At 44.7% G+C, this 22,632-nt stretch overlaps 1 protein-coding gene and 1 long non-coding RNA gene across 22 annotated transcripts in view; one reads left to right on the forward strand and one right to left on the reverse strand.

Annotated features, from left to right (window-relative positions):
• GRM7 (glutamate metabotropic receptor 7) overlaps positions 1–22,632 on the reverse strand; it is a 770,235-nt gene that overhangs the window by 188,175 nt on the left and 559,428 nt on the right. The gene's annotated exons all lie outside the window — the stretch shown is intronic.
• Positions 578–22,429, forward strand: LOC135323335 (uncharacterized). Its single transcript, XR_010384787.1, has 3 exons — positions 578–760; positions 899–969; positions 21,895–22,429. It is a non-coding gene; the product is annotated as an uncharacterized LOC135323335 (long non-coding RNA).

The raw sequence follows: 22,632 nt of genomic DNA on the forward strand, positions 1-22,632 counted from the left end.
GCAGAGACAGAGGGGATGACGGAGGGAAGAAGAAATGAGGGAGGGACTAGACCTGAGACTGGAGGCTGGCTTTAAACTCGTAGCCTATAGACTCTGGCAGCCATCTGATTCTAATGGAGGTTTTCAGATGGACAAACATCTTGGGGATGGACCTGCCTCTTCTTTCCATACATGCTCACCTGTTTCACCACACCACGATTGCGTCCCATCTACCTGAAAGCTTAGCATGACGGGATGGCAACACAAAAGAGATCTCGCCAGTTATCGGAATACAGGCTCTGTCCTCGTAGGCTTGTGAGGTGACGTCTCCAGGCTTTCAAATGAATTAAACAGCCCTCAGGAAGGAAAATGAGCAAAGGCTGTGAATGGATAACTCATTAAAAGTAAGTAAGTAAAGTCAGCCAGACACGAAGAAATGGGAATGCTACTGAACACATGCAAAGAGCTCCGTGTCACTCAGGAGTGAAATACCAAAGAAAATTCCCTGGGGACACCATTGTTTAGCTGTCAGATTGGCAAAATCCAAAATTTTGACTACCCGCTCCGTGTACCGGACGGCGGGAACGCAGGCACGCCTCATACTCTAACATTATAAGGAGTTACTCATCGCTTCGTTAGGCAAGAGCAAAAGATTGGACTCAACCCAGGGGCCAACGACTAAGTAACTGATTAAACAAATTACAGCTCCTCCAGATGATGGAACACTATTCAGCTATTATTTTTAAAAATGAAGGAGCTCTGTATGCACTTACATGGGAAGGTAACCGAGATCTATTATTAATGGAAAAAGAGCAAGATTTAGAAGACTAAGTATATTCTGCAACATGTTGTATAATAAGGTGTGAGAACGGTGATGGAGGTGAAAACCCTTATTTATATTTACTTGGATGTTTTCCAGAAAGAGACTGAAAGCATGAACAAAAAGAACACGAGTGATACAGGTGGAGTGGGGCTTCAGAAAGACGGCAGGTATGTTCACTTTATAGTTTTCTATACCTTCTGGTTGTTTGGACCATTTGAACACATTTCCTTTACAAGTTACATTTAAAAATGCAAACACTAAAAATTGATGATCAAGGATTATCTCTTCTGCAAGATCAAGTCTCAGGATCTGGGAAAGTGGGTCTTCTTGGATTCCACTAGGCAATTGCAAAATCCTCTGGCATCGTCACTTGTGAAAAGAGAAGTGATTTTGCCATTTAAAAGTAGCGTGTGGATTTCACAGCTAGTTGCTGGATTTCTTTCTTAGTCTTGCCTTTTATGAGTAAGATGCTGAGAGAAGTTTGTTCTCCCCACTTGGCTTTCTCTCGGGAAAATCTTCCTCCAAGTTCTAAACTTATGGTCATCCTTCCTAAAAATAGCTAAGGTGCGTCAACTACACCTATACCTTCCTTCTCTCCCCACACACTCCCCTACCCCAGAGATGTGCTTTAAATGTTTACAATCAGCTCTCTGAGGGACACACATCAATTTGTAGTATTTTATGATTTCCATGCTATAAATAATCACCATAGATGATCGTAAGTTGCCAATATGATGCCATGGGGTGGCAGGGCATACACTCATGCAGTATTTCCACTCTACAGATTCAATCAGTGTAATGACCCCAGGCATAGAAATAATAGTAAAGTGTAGTAAAAGAATTAGAAAATATAAGTTTGGAGTATTTGTTACTTTTGATGTTAATTGATTTAATTTTAAATTTGTCATGTAAATTTTTTAAATTTAATTTTTTGTCATTTAATTTTAATAATGGTTGTATAAAAACTAACTCACAAATGTCCTACAAATTGAACAAACTGCTTCCATGAGCTAGTAGGAGATGGTCACAGTGCGGCTCCCTCATGCCACTGCTGGACCTCAGGGCTCAACCTTAAGGGTGTATACTCTTTCCACACTCTGCTCACAAAGCAAACTTTGGAGAAACTGAGTAAGGCATCCCACATGGACTGACTGGCTGATAATGATCGCCGCGATGTACGGAGCCCTACAAAGTTCTAGACACTGCGAGAAGGGCTTTCAGTCATGATTTAATTTTACCCTCACATGAAATTTACAAAGGTTCAACCATTGGTTCCTGTCACGAAATGAGGGCGAGGCTTGTGGTTTGTCTAAAGGTGATGCACCTAGAACCGTAGCCCACACCAGAAGACTGCCTGTTCTTAACTCACGTCCTGCTTCTTTGAAACATATTTAAATGTGATTTAAATTGAGTTGGACAATGAGGTAATTGCAAGTGGTTAAGGTAGGAAAAAGAACAGAAGAGATGTTTAGACTGAGTAAGAGACTGCCCTGCTTCCCACATTTTTCCTATTTCTGGAGGATGGATTTTTGCCTTCGGTTTTGTAGTCCCAACTGGTGCCCGCTGAAGCCCTGTGACACCCATCCCAGGCTCTCAGATGTCCGCCTGCAATCCCTCAAAAAACAAAGTACACCCCTCCCTAACAGGTCTGCCTTAGCACACACGTTCAGCCCTGGGAAATGGCTGGCCTCACCGAAGCTCAGGCTGCCTCGTCTCGGCCGTGTCTCCTTACTGGAATCATAAATTCCACTGCCTTGCTGTGTCAGCCCCTGTCTGCATCTTCCTGGAGTCATAAATCCACTATCCACCCGTGTACCAAAGCCCCTTACCTCACTCACAGCCAGTCAGAAATCTGTTCCCTGTCCCTCTGCGTCCACAGCCCCTTCCCCAGTGACAGACCCCGCACGTTCACGCTCGGTGGGCACGCAGGCACCTCCTGTCCGTGCGGCCCGCGGTTGCCTGGAGCAGCAAACCTATTAAACTTTCCTTTGTTCTTAAACTTTCCCTTGCCTTTGGTGAATTCTTCTTACCAACCTGTGTCACCGGCCTACCAAATGTCCCCCAACAGTTTTCCCATTTAAATATAGTCTGGATTTCTCTCAGCGTATTTTTCTCAGTCATGCTCTGGGGGGGCCGGTCGTGCAGGCTGGAATCACTGAGGATCCAAACTTGACACACCCTGACCTCTGCTCTTCTCCTAGTCCTGGCCACCCCCACCCACCTCCACCACTCAGCCTTTCTTGCACTTCTCTTTGGGATCCACAGTCTGGTCTTCGTTTTTTTCCAAACTAGCTCTTCAGGAAAGGCTCTCAGCCACCTGAAAGGCTCACCTGACAGCTAGTCAACTGTATTTTCAAAAGCCAAAGGAATGACACTGCTGACAGCTCATGTGTACCAGTGGGAGTTCACGCCTGTACTTACTTGTTTTTGTTACGTTGCTTATTTTTCCTTCGGGTACAGAGGGGGACAGATGTGGGGGAATCAGTTCCCCGACCAGTGTTTGACAAACTGTGCTACACAACGGGAACTTCTGGGGGTCCTTAACAAATACTGATGCTTGACAACAGGAAGGCCCTTAAGGGCATGAGGTTAAGTAAAATACATAAGACAGAGAAAGACAAAAAGAAGTATGAGCTCACAAGTAGAATCTAAAAAAAACAAAACAACAACAACAAAAACGGACTCACAGATACAGAGAACAGACTGGCGGCTGCCAGAGGTGAGGGGTGAGTGAAACGGGTAAACCGGAGCAAAAGAGAGAAACTTCCGGTTATAACCTAAATTAGTCCTAGGGATGCAACACAGAGCATGGTGCCTATTGTTAACAATACTGTACTGCACATTTGAAAGGTGCTAAGAGAACAAATTGTAAAAGTTCTCGTCACAAGAAAAAAACTTCTGTGTGTTGACAGATTTAACAAGACTTACATGGTGATCTTTTTGTATAAAAATATCAAATCACATGGCACACTTGAAACTGATACAATGTCATATGTCAATTATGTCTCAATTAAAAAAATACTAACACTGGGGGTCTAACCCTTGAATTTCTGATTTAATTGGCAGAGGATGGCTCTGGACAGTGGGATGTTTTTAAGTGCCCTTGGTGTTTCTAATGTGCAGCAAAGTTTGGCCAACACTGTCCTGGTTATTAAACCTTCACCCTGTGGGCGGCTGGGCTGGGGAGGACCACTGCCCCAGGTGCTTTCTCATCACCTGTGTATAGAACAGGTTCATCAATTAACCCTTCAATTAATCCAATTCCACTGAGCTCTCCTTTTCTACTTTTGGCCTCGTGGGTTCATGAGGATTTAGATTCCTAAGACACAGTCTCACTCAGGTTCCCGGTGCCTCCTTGCTTTGAAACAAAAATAAAACAAAACAACCTTCCTACCTCTCCCCTCCTCCCTGAAAAGAATTGCTTACTAAATACAGTGTAACTCAGCTGGCACAGGAGAATGTTTTTCAATGGCTTATTAAGTTACTCTAACAGAGGCATTTACATGCAAATAATTAATGGGCCAATTACAAATTATTTGTTTTTGTTCATTAAAGCAGAACCACAATTTATTACAGCAGGAACCCAAACAAATGCTCTTATTAGACAAATGATCTAAAGTCGTCATAGAAAAATGAGAATTATAGAAATTCCGCATGTCTGTAAGAGAAAAATAGTTCTAAGCGTTTTCAGTCTCCATTCAGTGGAAAATATGACTAATTCAAGGTCAGTGTTAATTCATGAATTCAGAAGCTCTTGGGAAGAATTTACATCTTCTGCTGCACAAACTTTGGGCCGAGCCAAGGTCACTGGAAGCCTTTGTTTTTGCCTAGAAGACAGTAGCCTTGAAGCTGTATTAGCTCCCTTTCCCAAAATGAGCTCTTTTGTCTATGGACTGCTGAGAGGTATGCATGTGAATACCTGAATTATTCAACAGGAGGCATCACCTTTCCTGTAGGTTCAGGGGGATGTCTTCCTGCTACCAGTGCTATCGTCTTCCTTACCAAGTTTCCCTGGAGGTCAGTGTCCTGGGGCCATGGGCAGGTCTCTGTAACAAAGGGCCCAATTACGGCCAGAGGGATGGATGGGTACATGATAAAGCAAATCTAGCAAAATGTTGAGGCTGGTAAGTCTGAGAGGTCATTGTGCCATTCTTTCAGTTTCTTGTGTTTGAAAAATCTTCATGATGAAATGTTACAGAGGAGCAAAAACTTTGTCTTATTCTGTTTCTGCATTTAGACTCTCAGTGCTCTTGAATTAACAGTGATTGACATTTTTGGTGTGGCCTCAGTAAATGTGGGCTAAATGAATAATGATAATGAATAAGAACAAATTAATCATAACTAATAAACAACAAACCAGACACAGACACCGTGCTAAGTGATGTGTATACTGTTTCATTCAATCCTCACATCAAAGCTGTGAGGTAGGAGCTAGTGTTGTTTCAGCGCCACAAAGAAGGAAAGCGAAACTCGGTGAAGAAAAGTGACTTGTCTAAACAATTGGCCCCCGGAAGGCTACGACCTCACTCCCTGGCTTCACTGTTCTTTTAGTTGAGTTATAACGCACATCCAGAAAAACACACAAATTCTAAGTGCACAGGGATGTTTTATCACAAGGTGAGCACACCCATGTGATTAGCACCCAGAAGAGGAAACAGAACCTCCCTCCCCTTCCCAATCACTACCTCCCTGCCTCCAATCACCCCCTGACCTGACGTCTGAAACCATAGATTCAACTTGTTTAACCCCATTCTCGCTGTGGCCAAACTCCTGGGCCAAAGTTCTCTTTTTGCAACGTAAGAGCATCTTCATCCCACAGACTCTGCTTAACAGGGGAGTCCAACAGACTGCTACTCGCACATGTAGGATGCTGACATCTCTGCCCACAGAGGGCTTCCAGGTAGCAGAAACCAATGACTGCAATGAGACAGACACGGTGCTTGTGAGCAAAGGTGTCACATTCTGTTCCTCTGCCAGTGGAGGGACCACCAGACTCTTAGAATTGGTCCAACCAAGGATGAGGTGAGCTCTACATTTTAATTCTTCCTTGCATGTATTCATTCATTAAACAGGTAACTGTGGTAGGTGACACAGGGGTGGTAGGCAACTAACAGGGGCCCTCAATGTGTCACCAGGAGGGTTAGAGATCAGTGCATAAAAATAAAGGTTTGATGTGAGTTGGATCAATACTACTGGAGGTTTCAGGCTGGTTTTCTGCAGCGGGAGCAAATACATTTATTTCTTACCTATTATGGAGCCGGCATCAGACGAAGGATTTCCTTTGCACTGTTCTCAGTCCTCATCCATCAACTGATACATCCACCCACCCATCCAATGACCATCACTGTGCACTTCTTACGTGTTATGACCTGAGGAAACTGTTGTAAATAAGACACCTACTTCTTGCTAACCTTTGACTCACGATCTAGGGTATCCAAAGAGGATGATACTGCCCCCAAGGAGGCAAGAATAGGTCTGGGGTGGGGGGCAAAAAAATGTATCAAATCTTACAAAGTTTATGGCCTTCCAAAGGACTACAGCACATAAACCTACATATGGAATATCTGTGGTATTAAAATACCATAGGGAAAAGAGCACAATTACGGGAAAAAAAAATCAAAAAAAACTCCTGAAGGGGCAGTCATGAACAACAAGGGGAGAAACACTGGCCTGAGGGAGAAAGCAACGCATATTACGACAGGAGGCACACAGGAGCCCTGGGAACAGGTAACCATGAGGTTCTCAAAAAGAAAGACTTGGACATAATCTCAGGTTGCAACCTGAAGGGATTCGTGGAGCAATCATAGTCTTTGATTTCCAAATCAGAGACACAGGGCAGGGCTAAGCTAGGTTGGTAGCAATCTAAGATCTCCCATCTCCTAAGTGAGACGCAGATCTGATTTCAAATCCAGTGCCTTTTGCACCCGATTTAAGTCTAAGTCTGCATTTGCTTTCTGCTCTTACGAGGGGCAGAACTGGGATTCTATCGCAAGTCTTTCTTCCCTGGACACCAAACAGTGAATGTGCGCCGTCCAGGCTGTAATCAGCTAAGAGCTTCAGGTCTAGATTTCTTCCTGATGTAACTGGAAATTTCATATGACTGGCTTTTAACAACAAGAAGCTCTGATTTAAGGAAAACTGAGTATCTCTGCCAAGAGCACACAGTGATTCGGCTTTTACTGGGTCAGCCATAAGCCCGGGGATGGACCTGTGCCTTTCATTTAAAGGTAACTCAAGTGCGGCGCCATCCCCGGACCTGTGTTTTGTCTCCTGTCCCTCACGGCAAGTGCTCACCATGGCTACAGACTTTGCTGTTGTTTTATTGTTTCCTAAAGGTATATCCACAAAATTCTCTCTCTGTATTAAATACTGGCCGAGTCTCCCTACACAGCCTCTTACGAACTTTTTCCTTCATCAATTCATAAGTAGACAGATCTCTTCCAACTCCAGGACTCTCATCTTTTTACTTCAAGGATGTGAAATGGGCAGATTCCCAGCCTGCAGCCAGGTGGGAAAATTGCTGCCAAACCAATCAGCTGAATGTGCCAGCGGAAGTGAAAGGCACACACAAAGTAGCCTCAGGACGATGCTGTGCTCCAAGTTTTTGGAGCAGGTGCCTGAGCTGAGGGAGACAGGATTGGTCCTTTGGGAATTTCTGGGCTGGCCCCAACTTACATCTTTGTTTTCTGATGAATTCCCAAATCATGGTTCCCCGGGCACCTCCACTACCATCTATGCCCCTCCTCCTCCTCATTTATGGAGTCGAGTCGGAACTATGATCAACACTACTATCTAGACAACATTAGAGAGACTTAGAGAAGTCAAGTTAAGGTCATATGGTAGGTGTTCAAAATGAAAGGTCTGTCTCATTTTAACCTCTGCTCTGAATGCTTCATGCAAAACTGAATTCCTGGTAGTGCTGTGTGTTTCAGAGAAGACCCACCACACTTGCTTCTGGTTTATTCACTCACTCATTTGTTCATTCATTTATTCATTCAAACAAAAACCGGAACATACTTACTGTGTGCTGAGCACCGTGCTACAATCAAGAACCAAATAGTCAAGATTCCTTCCCTTCAAAGAGTTTATATTTGGGCAGAGGGGGTCAAGGAGCAGAAAATAAGCAGGAAATAGTTAAATATTTAGAAACTAGTTTTATATATAACTTGACTGTAATTGTTATGAAGTACACTATCAGAGAACAAAAGAAAGGGAATAAAAGATAGATAAGGGTCTGCTTAAGAGAGGTTGGGAAAAGAACCCCATCTCATAAGAGGTGTTATTTACAGCTGAGACCTAAAGATAGAGAAGGAACAAGTCATAAGAAAGCCAAGGGAGTGTATCCCAGGCTGCGAGCAGCATGTGCAAAGACCCTGTGGTAGAAACTAACTTAGATGCTCTAGGAACTGGACCATCAGTGCAGTAGCTTAGTGGAGAGACAGGCACTGGGTAACAGACTGCTGGGCAGGTCTTGAAAGGCGATTGCTATGGGTTGAATTGTGTCCTCCACAATGATATGCTGAAGTCCTAACCTCTAGGACCTCAGAACGTGGCCTTATTTGGAAATAAGGTCTCTGCAAATGTAATCAAGTTAGGATGAAGTCACAGTTGACTAGGGCTAAGTCCTGTTCAAATAAGATTGGCATCCTTTTAAGAAAAGAAAACAGAGATGCAGAGACAGACACACAAGAAGGATGCCATGTGATGACAGAGGCAGAGACTGGAATGATGCACCTGCAAGCCAAGGAATGTCAGAAGAAAGCAAGGAAGAACTGTACCCAGAGATGCGGAGCATGGCCCTGCTTACAGCTTGATTTAGAACTTCCAGGGCGTCGAACAGTAAGAGAATAAATTTCTGTTGTTTTAAGCCCCCCAGCGGCAATTTGTTATGGCAGCCCTAGGGAACAAATACAAATTTGTTGACGTCAGGAAGGAATTCAGATTTCATTCTAAGTGACTGAAGCCAGGACAAAGGGGCAGATGGGAACATTGGAGACTTATAGTAGCAAAGAGAAAAGATGATAGTGGCTTGGACTAAGTTTGTCACAGAGAAAATGGAGAGAAGAGGCTAGCTAGGGTTTTTTGGTGGTGGTGTTGGTGATGGTTTGTTTTGTTTCTTAAAGTGGAATTTGTATTTCTATGTAGAACAGTGTAAAAGAAGACACAGGAACTAGTACTTACGTCACTTTGGGTAAATTCTTAAAACTGACCCATAATTTTCTCTGTAAATTATGAATCACAGACCTGCTGTGAAGATCTACATACGGCCTGGCACATAGTACACATCTAAGGCCGCTCTTGCTAATGTTAGTATCATGACATCAGAACCTAACAAAGCCTAGTACAAAACGTGGCCCCCAAAAGTGTGTACAGAGCTAAACTTAGTGTTGGAAAGTCTGAGTCCAAATTACTACTCTTCTCTTTGCTTTTATAAAACAAAAGTTTCAATGGTATGAAATTGCTGATGTTTAACACTTTTTAAAAATCTTTCATTTTACAATGTGCCTTGGAGGGCTCCTCCTTGGGTGAATTCTGTCTGGGACTCTCTGCCCTTTCTGAACGTGGCTGGCTGTATCCCTTCCCAAGTTAGGGAAGTTTTCAACTATTATCTCTCCAAATATATTCTCAGCCCCTTTTTCTCTCTTTTCTCCTTCGGGGACCCCTATAATGCGAATTTTAATGTGTCTGATGTGTCTCTTAAAATGTCCTTATTACCTTCATTCTTTTTCCTTTTCTCTGTTCAGCAGCAGTGATTTCCACTACTCTGTCTTCCAGCTTGCTCCTCTTTTGTCCCCAGAGCTATTTGCTCTAGGGGTGCCCTCTGTGTGGGCTGGGTGGGTCCTTCTATCGTGGCCAGTATCTGACTCTTTTTGCATCAGAACTTCATTCCTTTTTATTGTTAAATAGTAGTCCACTGACTGGAGAGACCACATTTTATCTATCCACTCATCAGTTGATGACAATTGGGTTATTTCCACTTTTTGGCTACTATGAACAATGCTACCAGGAGCACTCATGTGCAAGTTTTGTGTGGATGTATGTCCTGAATTCTCTTGAACTCCTACCTCGGAGTGGACTTGCTGGGTCATCTCAGTGAATCCCACTGTGAACCTCTGGCGAGAATGTCAAACTGTTTTCCAAAGGAGTTGTTCCAATTTAACATTCACAGCAATGAGTGTGAGTTCCAGTTTTTCCACACCCTTGCCAACACCTGATACCATCTTGTCTTTTGACTACAGACAGTTCCTCATTTTAAAAATAGAGGTATAATAAGAAAATTCATTTTGCAAAATTATTAAGAGGAGCAAATATAACAGATACGAGAATGCTTTCTGAATTGCCTTTTGTCCTTATTACACTGATGAAAGCAAGGAAAGGAAGGAACAGAATATTATTTCTTGTGCCACAGAGACACACAAAGTATTTTAATAACTAAATCAGACAAGCTATCTTTGAAATTCAACTCAGTGCCAATGTTATTTACAATTCTAATGAACTCCTAAGGGTGAACATACTCTAGTAATTTAAGTACTTCACCTCTCCTGCATTCCAGTGGTCTGCCTTTATCAGGCTGTCACTGATGAGGGATTGGCCTTAAAAAGCTCACAAAACTTCAGCAAGACATTTGGAAGAACTTCCTGATGGTAAGGCAAAAGACACATTTTCTTTTTCACAGAATTAGGCATGCTTTGTATCTATTCTAGGAACTTTTCTCTAGAAACACGCATAAAACTCTGCCAGAGGCCAGAAAATACAGGTGAAGATGAGGGTTGGGGTGGTCTCCCCAGCTACTGCGCCCCTCAGTTCTCTGCTGATCTGAGCACAGTGAATCACCTCAACAGACATGGACGATGGCCTGAATCCCAGACGTGATCTATGAGAATCAACCATCTGAAAGTTAATTTTAGAGGTCCATGAAGAGGAACCAAATTTTGCATCATTTGGCAAAGGGACAAAGGGGTGGAGGTTGCGGTGAGTTCCTCTCCCCAAAACAAAGTCACAGAGCAGCAAAAATGTGGTTCTTCTTTTACTAGCTGCAGTGAAGCATAAAATCACATCTTATCTGCCAAGTCCCTGGTTGGGTAACTTGCTTAGGAACTCAGGGTTATCTACCATTTATTCACCTGGTTCTCCTAGAAAAAGAAGAAAAACAAAAGGAAAAACAAGGTCCATGAAGAGTAATGATCCCAAGAGAGCCAAGATGCCTCCTGACTCCTTCAAAACCTATTAAGCTGTGCTTAACTGTGTATTCTTTTTATCATGTTTCTTTTTTTTTTTCCCTCCTAGTTGCTGTAGAGCCCTGAATCTGACATCTAGCTGCCACTCCATCATAGTTCCTGATTTGAATACAATTTTACCCATACTTCAAAAACTGCCAACAGGCTTACATGGTTTTACCAACCAACAGGGCTGATTCAATTAAACCCTGATATTTTTCAGCCTCGTGGAAAGAGCATTTGCTGATACACTTCCGTTCCTCCAGCCTGGTATGGCTGTTCCTTGCCCAGAGGCAGCCACAGCCAAAGTGGGCCACGGGAAAAGCCGGTTTATCAAAATGCCTCACCCGCACAGGCAGACCTCTGTTTAAATCACAGAACCAGCAGAAGCGAGTAGATGATAAGATTAAACCAGCTCAACTTAGGATGCTGCTTACTGCGAACATTCCTTCCAAAGACTATTTTCATCTTACCAAGACTATTCTGGAAAGAAGAAGGAAAAAAAAAAAAAAAACACAAAAAACAAAAAACAGCTGAAGCTCAATTTTTGCCATGTTGATCCAAACTGCAGCCCATACCGGCCTAGATCAGCAGTTCTGACACTGCAGGGGGCATTCTTTGAATGTGTCAAAAGCTGTAGACTTTCTCACCTGAAGATGGATCTAGAGATTATCACACTGAGTGAAGTAAGTCAGACAGAGAAAGACAAATATCACATATCACTTATATGTGGAATCTAAAAAAAAAATGACTCAAATTCCACTTATAAATCAAAAACAGACTCATGTACATAGAAAACAAACTATGGTTACCAAAGGGGAAAGGGTGGGGAGGGATAAATTAGAACTTGGGGGTTAACAGACACACATGACTATATGTAAAATAGATAAACAACAAGGACCTACTGTATAGTACAGGGAACTGTTTCAATATCTTGTAACAACATATAATGGAAAAGAATCTGAAAAGAAAAAATATATATGCATGTATATGTATAACTGAATCACTTTGCTGTACACCTGAAACTAACACTATAAATCAAACTACACTTCAATAAAAAAAGAAAAGAAAAAAAATGGATGTCAACACAGTTAGGGGAAGCATTTACATGAAAATGATCAGCTCCTGGGCCTCTGTCCCCACCAGCCTGCCTTCTGGAGGGGAGGAAGGTTTCCACCCTCCTCCGTCTCTGGAAAGTCACCCCTGCTAGTACACAGCTTGCACCTATCAGGAGTCCAGCATGTTCTACGGGACTGATCTGAGATCTGAGCTACGTGACAACTGTTCTGGGAAACACCACATGAAAAGCCAGCGCCTGTGGACTTCTGCATTGAGACTGGGGTTAAAATGAAAGCGACCCATTTGCCTTTTCTTCTGTTTACTTATTTTATTTTGGGGAGAGTTACTCCCTTTTCCTCCTGAGTTCTCTGGAAGCTGTCATGGTGGACCCCACCACTTGCCTCAAGCTGCAGAACCAGACACTCAGTTCCTGAAACAGCTTCGTATTAGAGCCAAAGGTGCACCGTTAGCTGGCGTAAGTAGCCCTTCAGGGCTGAGAGTCAGGAACTCTAGTTTTGGTCAAGAAAGGAGATGTTTTCAGAAATCAAATCATCAGGAAATAGAAGAGAGGAAAGAAGAGGAGAGAAAATACGGGAAGTGTAGAAGAGGAGAGAAAACTGAAGCTCAGAGGTGTCACAGCCATGCTCAAGTTTGCACAGCTGGCCTGGCTGGTCCCGTCCTTGAGCCCCTCGCCAAGGTCACCTGCAGCTCTGATGAACAGCTGCAGTGGATGCTATAAACCTCCTTCCTCAGCCTTCTCTTTCTGATGACTTTTTCTGGCCACAGGAGCCTGCCTGTACCATGTTAAGGGTCAGCTTAGAAGTCCTGGGAAGCCAATGCCGTATATGAGTTATCTATCACTGCACAGCAAACTACTCTAAACTTAGCTCTCTCAAACAAGTATTTATTAACTCACACGTTTTCAGAGGGGCAGGGATCTGGCAGAAACTCAGCTGGATGGTCCTGGATTCTTTCAGGAGACTGAAGTGAGATGTCTGCCAAGACTATGGTCATCCAGAGGTTTGACTGGGGCTGGTGGATCCACGTCCAAGATCGCTGACTCACGTGGCTGTGGACAGGAAGCCCACAGGAGCCACGTGAGCCGCTGTACTCAGGAAGTGGTAGCTGGCTTCCCTCAAGTGAGTGAGGCAAGAGAAGAAGCAAGGCAGAAGCCACCATGTCTTTAAGAATTGAGCCTTGGAAGCAAGATCCCATCACTGTCATTTTCAACTGGCCACAGAGACCAATGCTGATATACGTAGGGCGGGACTACACCAGGGCACAAATCCCAGGAGGCAGGGGTGAGTGCAGTTATCTTGTTGACTGGAGACCATATGTCCCAGAATCAACTTTTATCTAAGAGAAATAGGATTCATACGATTAAATGCCTCAGTTTTTGTTCCTGGGTGGATGTACCATCTCTAAGTTGTGTGCCACACAGTCCTGCAGACAGTCCCGGGTGGATTGAAGCCCCAGTTGCCCACAGCAGTAACTATTACTGGTTTCCCTCTGTTCCCTGCCGCCTCACCGTGCTCCCTGGGATCATCTACCCGAAAGCCACCTGCTCTCAAACTCTTGGCTCAGAAGCACAAACTAAGACAGCAACAAAGAAGCAGTGTTGGGGAAACAAGCCGGGAGTTCTGCTTCCTCAGCCCATGCTCTTAGCCACCACACTCTTTTGGTACTTGGTTCCTGGCTGCAAAGAAGAGTGAGAAACAGGTGGCAACTGCTCCTGCACACTGTTCCCCGAGAAGCCCCGGCAGTGGAGCCCCGGCCCCTCACCACAAGCACCTGGAGGAGCAGGGCTGCCGCTCCCCACACAGTGCCTGATGCAGGTTTTCAAAAGCTATCACAACCCGCCCCCCAACCCTGAACGACGCAGAAACAGACTCGTAGACTTGCGGCTTGGCCAGTGGATGATGTCCTTGTGGGAAGCTTCCCTCCTCTGGGTGACAGAGCATCTGCCAAGGTGCACAGCCTGGTAAGTGCGACGTGGGCTGGTTTAAACCACTCTCGGCCCCTGTAGTTCGGACCACCTTATGCAGCATCTTCATTGGGACAAACTTCCCAGCGGACGTCTCCTTCCCTAGCAGATGCCTAGAGGGATGTTTCTTTTGGTCTCCTTGAGTGTGGAGACTGGAGATTCCTAGTCCTCAATGCCTGACAAAGAATTTTACCATGCAAGCAAGGAAGCTACATCACGTGGAGGTTTAGTGATTTGCCCAGGAGCACACAGGCAGTTAATGGCAAAGTCCTAAAGGTCCAGATGAGTTCAGGTAATTCCCCCAAAAGGTAGAGGTGCTTTTTATCTCCATGGCTCTGAGCTCCCTCACACCTCTCATAACTTCTAAGTCATTCCCACACAAATAACAGTCATCCCAGCAAGGTCCTACAACTACTTTGTCACTACCTCAGATTTCTTACTAAAACAATACTCTCTATCACCTGCCCAGTGCTCTTAAGCTTTCCCCTACTTTATTTCAAATGAAATCCTCTTTTTTCTGGACCTCCATCCTCCTCCTGTTGTCTCAGCCCCATTCCACGGGTCCTCTAAGTCAGTTACAGTTGTCCCATTTCCTAAGACACTAATGGCTTAGGGGAAAAATATCAAGTAGTTCTGGCCAAAGATGTCCTGGAGTCTGAGGGAAACATCTACGAAAGGTTTTCTTTCACTCTTGAAAAAGAGACGCCTGGGGAGAGATGACATTTGGTCCATTTGTGGTCATTTCTGAATGTAACACCTGATACTCCCACAACGACCCTGTAACAATGCAGGAGATTAGCTGGAGGACAAATGGCACCACAAAGGTGGAAGGGCAGGAAGAGGGAAAGAGCCTGCATCTGCACCCTCATTGTACTGAGATGCTGAATGAGCCACCCACCCCCCAGCTGCCCTGCCTGTGGGCTTTACACTACATTGTGGAAATGTACTTCCTACAGTTCAAGTTGATCTGAGCCATGAATTTCTGTTGCCTGCACCAAAGGTAGGTCATGAATTCACCACCTGAACCACGTCTGGATTCCCACATAGTGTGTTTTGTTTCTACTTGTCATATTGACACCAGTTAGACCCTGTTCTGTAAGGACAAGGACTGTGTCTTCAGCTTTATAGTCTCCACAGGACTGAGTGCAGTGCCTTGTAGACTGTAGCTCCTTAATAAATGGAACAGATGGGACAGTTAATATTTAACTTGTACTCCAAACAAACTTGTGAAAGTTAGGTAAAGCATGGGATCTATTTACTAGCTCTGAATGGCCTGCAATGGCATTCCTGGGCCTCAGTTTCCTCATCTGTAAAATGGGTGATAGTAAAGAATGGTGTTAAACACTGAAGATATGGTTATCAGGCCAACTTAAGTTCAAGTCCTAGCTCGGCAATATTCTAAGAGGGCAAGTTTCTTTACTTCTCTGTGCCTCATTTTCCTTATCTATAGGCTCAGACAATAACATGTATCTCCAAGTGTGGCAGTGAGGCTCTCTAGTATATTTAAAGTATTTATTACTTTATGTGCCACTATTTAATAGTCAGTAAATCCCTTGTTGGGGTTACTGTGTGGATGTGGTAAAATTACATTTATAATGCCTGACACATAGTAGGAATGTAATAAATCATCACAGAAGAGAAGACAGGTGTAAGTCTTGGCTGTAAGGCCGAGATGGACCAGCTCTCATTACCCTTTGCAGCTGGGGGAATTTGGCAGTTGAGCATAGACCATGCAAGTATCTCTTACCTGTGGGAATTAAATATTGATTTCATTTTCACTTCATTAAGTCCCCTATTGATTTCAACCAGGCAGAGTGGAAGATGGCAGTCAATCACTAAACAGACACTCAATAAATATCAGGAGAGTTTGCTCTTCCTCCAGGATTTGGGCTTCCTGCAGACTGTAAGAGCCCTCTGGTGAAGCCACATGGCAGGCTGGAGGGCCAGGCTTGCTCCTGGGGTTAGGAGCACGGAGATACATCAGCTGTCACAATGTCCCACAAGGACTTCACATTTTGTAGTCACCTGATTTTAAAAAGCAGTCTGTTCCCTAGGCTAAAGGCTCTGAGAATATCTGTCATTTTTCTTGTGATGTCAAATTTTGATACCCTAATGACAGGGCTAAGGAGAAGTACCAGAATCGAGAGTTTGATCAGACACCGAAGGTGGAGAGGACGAGCAACGCGTTAAGGAGGCAGATCAACCCTGAGCAACAGGCAGAGGTTTGCAGAGGTCTAGAGCGTCCCACTGACAGTGGGTGAGGAGCCAAACTACGGGAACCTGAGGAAAGTCTGTGAAGACGTCATGAAGCAAGAAAAGTGGGAGATATAGATATAGATGACTTTCACCAAGGCAGAGATCACCCTCTGAATCCTGCCCCCCTCTCCACACAGACACACAACCTGGAGATGCAGAGAGAAAGGCTCGTTTTCTCTCTTTCCATGAGGCCACCACAAGGTCAGCCTGTCGCTGCTAGCGGCCAGGTCTGCAGACTCAGAGAAGCGGGTCTAGTGAATGAGGAGAGAGGAGGCGAAGAATGGAGAGCAAGAGCCTCAGGATGACCGCGTCCAAAACTCCAGGAATTCTGAAGAGAGCCCACGTCTGTCTCTCCCAGTTTCACTGCATGGGTCAATAAACCCATCAGTTTTTGCTTACGGTAACTTGAATCAGATTTCTCTTATTGGCATGTGTAGGAAGGACTACATGAAATGCATACAAGTTTTAAGCACCAAGATGTACTTTGCTGCAGAAGCCTGACTGGAGGTGGGACTGTGGCCTATCTTAATATGTATAATGTGACCATTTACATTCTTTGTTTTCCTCATTAAAAATATCAGGAAGTACTTATTGCCAGGTACTGCATGCCAGGCTCCATCTACATGATCTCACTTAAGCCTCAAAACCACCCCGTTGTGGGGACTGCTTAGTTGCATTTGACAGAAAAGGAAACAGGCTAGAGAGGGGAGAGAACACACCTAGGTGATACAGGCAGTTGGTGGCAATCTATATGCCACTTAGATTTTCCTGATTTCCAGCATCCAATGCGCTAAGCCTCCTTGCTACAGTGTTTAACAAAAATACTTAACAGCAGATTTTTGGATGATATTGAATAAAACAGAAAGGCAGAAGAGGATATAACACAGAATAATCGTCATCATCTAGGACATATGTCACAAGCCGACTTTGGGGGAAGATGCTATAATGCACAGGGAAGTGGCGTTCTTTGTTTTTCAATTTCCCAGGAAAACCATGGATTACAATCACAATGGGGAAAAACGTATTGGGGAAATAACTTGATTTTTAGCCATAAGCATTCAAAGAAAAGCCCCTTTATAAATTCCAGTTTGGAGGAGGTGATTGATTTTATTCCACCTCCAGATCAGCATGGGGAGCACAAGTTAAAGCAGTGGCCAACAGCATTACAGATTTTCTTCACTGTCTGTGCTGCCACCACCACGCCCCTCCTTCTTGTATCCTTTAAACTTGAGCCTGTATTGTAGTGCATTGCCAGAAGGTTTTGGAGAGACCCTGGAGGGCTGGAGGATGGGGGTGGTCAGATAAGCTCTGACTGAACAGGGAAGGTCTGTTACAGGACCTACTCCTACTGCTCATTCCTTCTCATCTACTGCCCTGGCCATGAATATTCTGGGTGACCTTCATATCTGGACCATTGTCTTGCCTTGAAGTCACATCTAGCCCAGCCCTACCCCAGCAGCTCCAGCATCCCTCACCCCTACCCCAATGCAAGTGTCAATTTATAAACACACATTCTGCTGATTCAGTGACTCTTCTGGCTATTCACGCAGTGGACACACAGCACCCTAGTGAAGGTCTGATGTCTTCCTCATTCCTTTCTCCCTCTTCCTGCCTTGAACCCCTGAACCTACACCTGAGATTCTCGATCTCCCCTTTTGTTTCATGTCACTGACTCCCCTCCTTCCAGTGCCTTGCCGTCTTGCCAAATCCCAAAAGTTAGGTGAATCTGTGAATAGATGGCTAATTGACTAGATAGATGGAGTTTTTTCATTGAGAAGTGCCTCTTGACCCTGAGGCTATCTTAAATGTTCCTTTGACAAACTTTAACTTGATACCACTCTGTTTCAGGAACTACACTACAGACTGGAGATCCATTTGTTCACTACAACAAGTACTTTGTGACTACATGGAGCCAGGCACTGAACTAGAAACTAAAATGCCCAGGATAAAGACTATCAAACTTTAGTGCATAAGAATTTTCCAAGATTCTTCTTAAAAATTCAGTTTCCCAGATCCCATTCCCAAAGTTTCTGATTCAGGGTTCACTTTTTCTGGAACCAGTCAATGGCATTTTGAATACCACCACCAGAGAGTTCTGACGCATGGCCCAGGGAGTACCTTTGAGCAATAGTGAACAGTGATTCAAGGCATCATCTGGACTCACTTAGGAACCAAGCTGAACTCCATCCAGCTCCTGGTAATCTCAGTGACTTCTGCTAGAGAGAGATGGAGAAAGGGGGGCTTTTCCAGAGACATCTGGAGCTATTTGCCTTGAAAAAGCATCAGCACCAAAACCTGGAACCCTAAGCTGAGGTGCTAGCCAGGGTTAATCATTATTTTCCTCAAAGTCAGGACATATTTCCTCTCTCCATCACTGCATTTCCATGACTAAGTCCTTCTCTGATTTCTCTAAGATCCACCCACCCGCTAATGCGATAGAGACCATGACAGCCACAAAGTCAAAATGAGATGACATGCCTATCTAATCCAGTCTGTCTCTCTTTGAGATCCTGAAAAATTCCTCCATTTCCCAACACCTTTTTTTTCTTATGGTACCACTGTCAGGAAGGCACACCCTTCGTCATTCTCCCAGATTTGTGTATTTCCCTCAAACTTGAACGACGTGCACTGTAAAATGGCACATTTATTTTAGTGCTACTAGCTTCTAGCTTTTCATGCACAGGATGGAATACAGCAGGAGTGCGCCCTGCTACCAGCTCAGAGAGGCTTTGCTTGCCCCACTGCTCTTGTAAAGGCCAGTCCAGCAAAATGGAACGCACAACAGCAGCAAAAAACTTCAGCAGTGTCTTAGGCTCCATCTGTTACAGGCAACTGGGAGAGTTGCTTAGTTGAGGTTCCAAGGTTTAATTAAGGATACAGAGGGAAGGAGAGAGAGAGGATAATTTCACACTGGAAAAACTCCTTCTATGTGTCAACTGTTCCTTCCGTTTCTCTGAACTGCCTCTTTGTGCAAAGGCACTACAGGAAATAAATAATGACGAATACCTCGTCATGCAGTCATGGGGGGATATGGGGAGAAAATGGATGGGTAGGGAAAAATAAAAAAGCAAGAAAGATGGGAAAAGGGGTGTATTAGTCAGCTCAAGCTGCCATAACAAAACACCACGGAATGTGTGGCATAAACAAGAGAAATGTATTTCTCAGTTATGGAGCCCAGAAGGTCCAAGATAAAGGTCCTGGCCCATTTCGTAAGGGCACTAATGTCATCATGAGGGCTCCACCCCTATGACTTTATTTAACTCTAATTACCTCTCAAAGGCCCCATCTCCAAACACCATCACACCAGGGGTTAGGACTTCAACCTGTGAATTCTGAGGAGACACAATCCAGTCCCTAGCAATGGGCGTCAGCAACTGTTCTGCCACCTTCAGCCTGTGGTGCTGATGTGCCACTTAAACTCTCTGTGAGTCTTCCATAAATCCAGGGAAAGGCAAGTGAGAAGCAAACACATTCTGGAAGCCTTGGAAAGTAGCCAGAGATGTAACTGGAACCCAGGAATGCTTGGAGAGGAATTTTCAGGCTTCCAAGGGTGTGCCTGTGCGTGTGTGAAGCGGGTGGTAATGGGAGAGGCGGTAAACTGACCCCTGGAGGTGGAGAGGATGGGAGATTTGATAGCTCTAAGGGCCAGTAGCTACGGGTCTCCAGATGGAGACAGAGCAGCAGTGAGATGGTACACATGGGAACACGATGCCAGGGACATTTCAGGATCCTGGGAGAACTGGCAATGTGGGGAAGAAGCACAGGAATCTGTAACTGCTGTTCTTGGCCTGTTTCCGTGCTTCTAAACCCCAGTCTTTTCCCCCTCAGTTGATTGCATTTGTACTTACAGAAGAGATGATACAGTGGGATGTAGGAGTCAAATGTGGGGCTTCAAAAGCCAAGGTCCAATCATCATACTATGGATTCGATGAAAAAAAGCCAGGTCCCTCCTCCCCTCTCCCACTTTTCCCCAGGTTAGATGAAGTTTCCAGAAGCAATGGTCCAGGCCAAACCTGAATAGGTCTATGGATCCCCAAAGTGGGCTGGGGCAGAAGGACAGTTGTAACCCCGTATGGGCTGCTTCCCCAAGTCAAGCCTGATGGGGAGTGAGACCCTGGGCTCCACCGTCCAGCACTGAGAAGAAGACAGAAGGCCTGTGTGCCACATGGAGGCACATGAGGCTCCTGGCATTTCGGCAGCTCCGTTGACCAACGGAGTCTCAGGGAGCCTTAAATGATTACACAGACAGAAAAGCGGTGAAGGACCTTAGGCCCACTGAGCTCCTAAATGTAAAAAGTGGCTCAGGGGGCAACTAGGGGTTTCCCTGATTCGTAAGAGACAAAGCAGTATTGGGAGAGGCCAAGCCTTAGGACCTCACCACAGTAAGTTTCATGGGACCTGAATCCACAGACAGGAAGAGGGTCCCCTGTGGAGGGACAGTGATCAAGAACTGAGGCCACACCAGCCACTCAGCAATGCAGTGAGGTCAGTGTCCGTATGGCCCCTGGGGACCGAGGAAAAGATGGGGACAGAGGGTGAGTTGGCCAGCTTGACCCAACGGCATGGGGGCTCAGACTATACATGTGTAAGTTTATTCATTGAATATAGCACAGGGAACTATATTCAATATATAATATTATAAAAACCTATCATAAAAAAGAATATGAAAAGGAATATATATATAAATGTATAACTGAAACATGCTGGACACCAGAAATTAACACAACATTTCAAATCAACTATACATCAATTAAAAAAAAATTCCTTGCACATCTGACTTTATGACCTCAGCCTTCCACCCACTCCAGCCGGCCATTCACCCTTATATCAATTTGACTCCCCCACCCCCTACTCTGCTCTCTAGGAAAAAACAAAACCTGGGTCAGAACCCACTGGCTACTCAGAATTTGGGAGGGCGTCAGTATCAATGAAAAATAGAATCCGGGATATGTTAGAAAGGGAATCCCCAATGTTTAACACATTGCAGGCATGTGCAGCAAATATGTGAAAAGTACAGCTGCCTTCACAATTCCACGTAACACCAGGAGCTGGCAGGAGCATTTCTGATGTCCCACTCAGGAAAGCAGGCCATGTGGATGATTTCCCCCAGGGAATGGAATCTTTAAATGGGAATCTGAATGTTATGATTACAGCTCAGCTGTGGATGTAATGGCATTATAAGCTTCAGACAAAGGCAGGATATGAATTGGGCCTCGGGAAAGATTGTCTTCCACACCCTGATCCCCCTTGAGAAATAAAAGGGAAATACTCTGTGGAACATAAACTTGCCCTGGGGTCAGTCTCAATTGATTCTGGACTGTAGACGTGTTTTATCTTAATGGACAAATGTTAAGAGTCTGGCGGTGGGGTTTTATCACAGCCAGAGAGTCACGTGAATTGGGGACATAAAGAAGATAGAATTTAGGAGAACTAAGTGGGGCAAAGAAGATCACGAGTCAGGAGGATGAGTAAAGGTAAGACCAGATTCATGCCTGGCTGACCACACAAGTGGCTCTGAAACCTGTTAACTCAGCAGGAGCTTCCTGCCTCCTTGCTGTGTTCTCTCCTTCCTTCAGGGTTCTAGCAGCCATGGATAATCGGATGACCAAGCTCTTATGGGAAGATGATGTGTTCCCAAGGGGATCCATCTCCCATGCTCTTCTTACAGTGTGACTGACATCTTCTCCCTCAAGAGGTGAGATCTATGTCCCCTTTTCTTGGATATGGCTGGGGGAGAGGGAATGCTCCAGCCAACAAAGTATGGTGGAAATGATGCTACACTTTCTTCCAAGGCTGGGTCCTGGAACTACAGCTTCCACCTGTCTCTCAGTCTCACTCTTAGGATGCCTGCCCTTAGCAACCAGCAACCACACTGCGAGAAAGCACAACCCAGCCCACAGATAGATGACATGGATAGGGCCCCGTGGAGTAGAACTGAGGCCTCAAGCCAACAGCCAGCATCAAACTGCAGCCAAATGAATGAAGCTTCTGATGATTCCAGGGCTCAGGCTTTGAGCTGCCCCAGCTGATGCAAAGTAGAGCAGCAATGAGCTATCCCCAACGAACTCTACCCAAATTGCAGCTTCATGTGCAAAATAAATGTGTCTTGTTTTGAGCCACTAAGTTTCAGAGTCATTTTTTATACTGCTTAGAGGTAACTGTGACTGATGAATAGGTCTCAGGTGCGGCTATGGACTGAATTGTATCCCCCTCCCCTCCAAATTCATATGTTGAAGCCCCAACCCACAACGTGATGGTATTTAAAGACGGAGCCTTTGGGAGAAGAGGGTTAGACAAGACCGTGGGGGTGGAGC

This window comes from Camelus dromedarius, chromosome 17, assembly GCF_036321535.1.
Source record: "Camelus dromedarius isolate mCamDro1 chromosome 17, mCamDro1.pat, whole genome shotgun sequence".
Classification (NCBI taxonomy): domain Eukaryota; kingdom Metazoa; phylum Chordata; class Mammalia; order Artiodactyla; family Camelidae; genus Camelus; species Camelus dromedarius.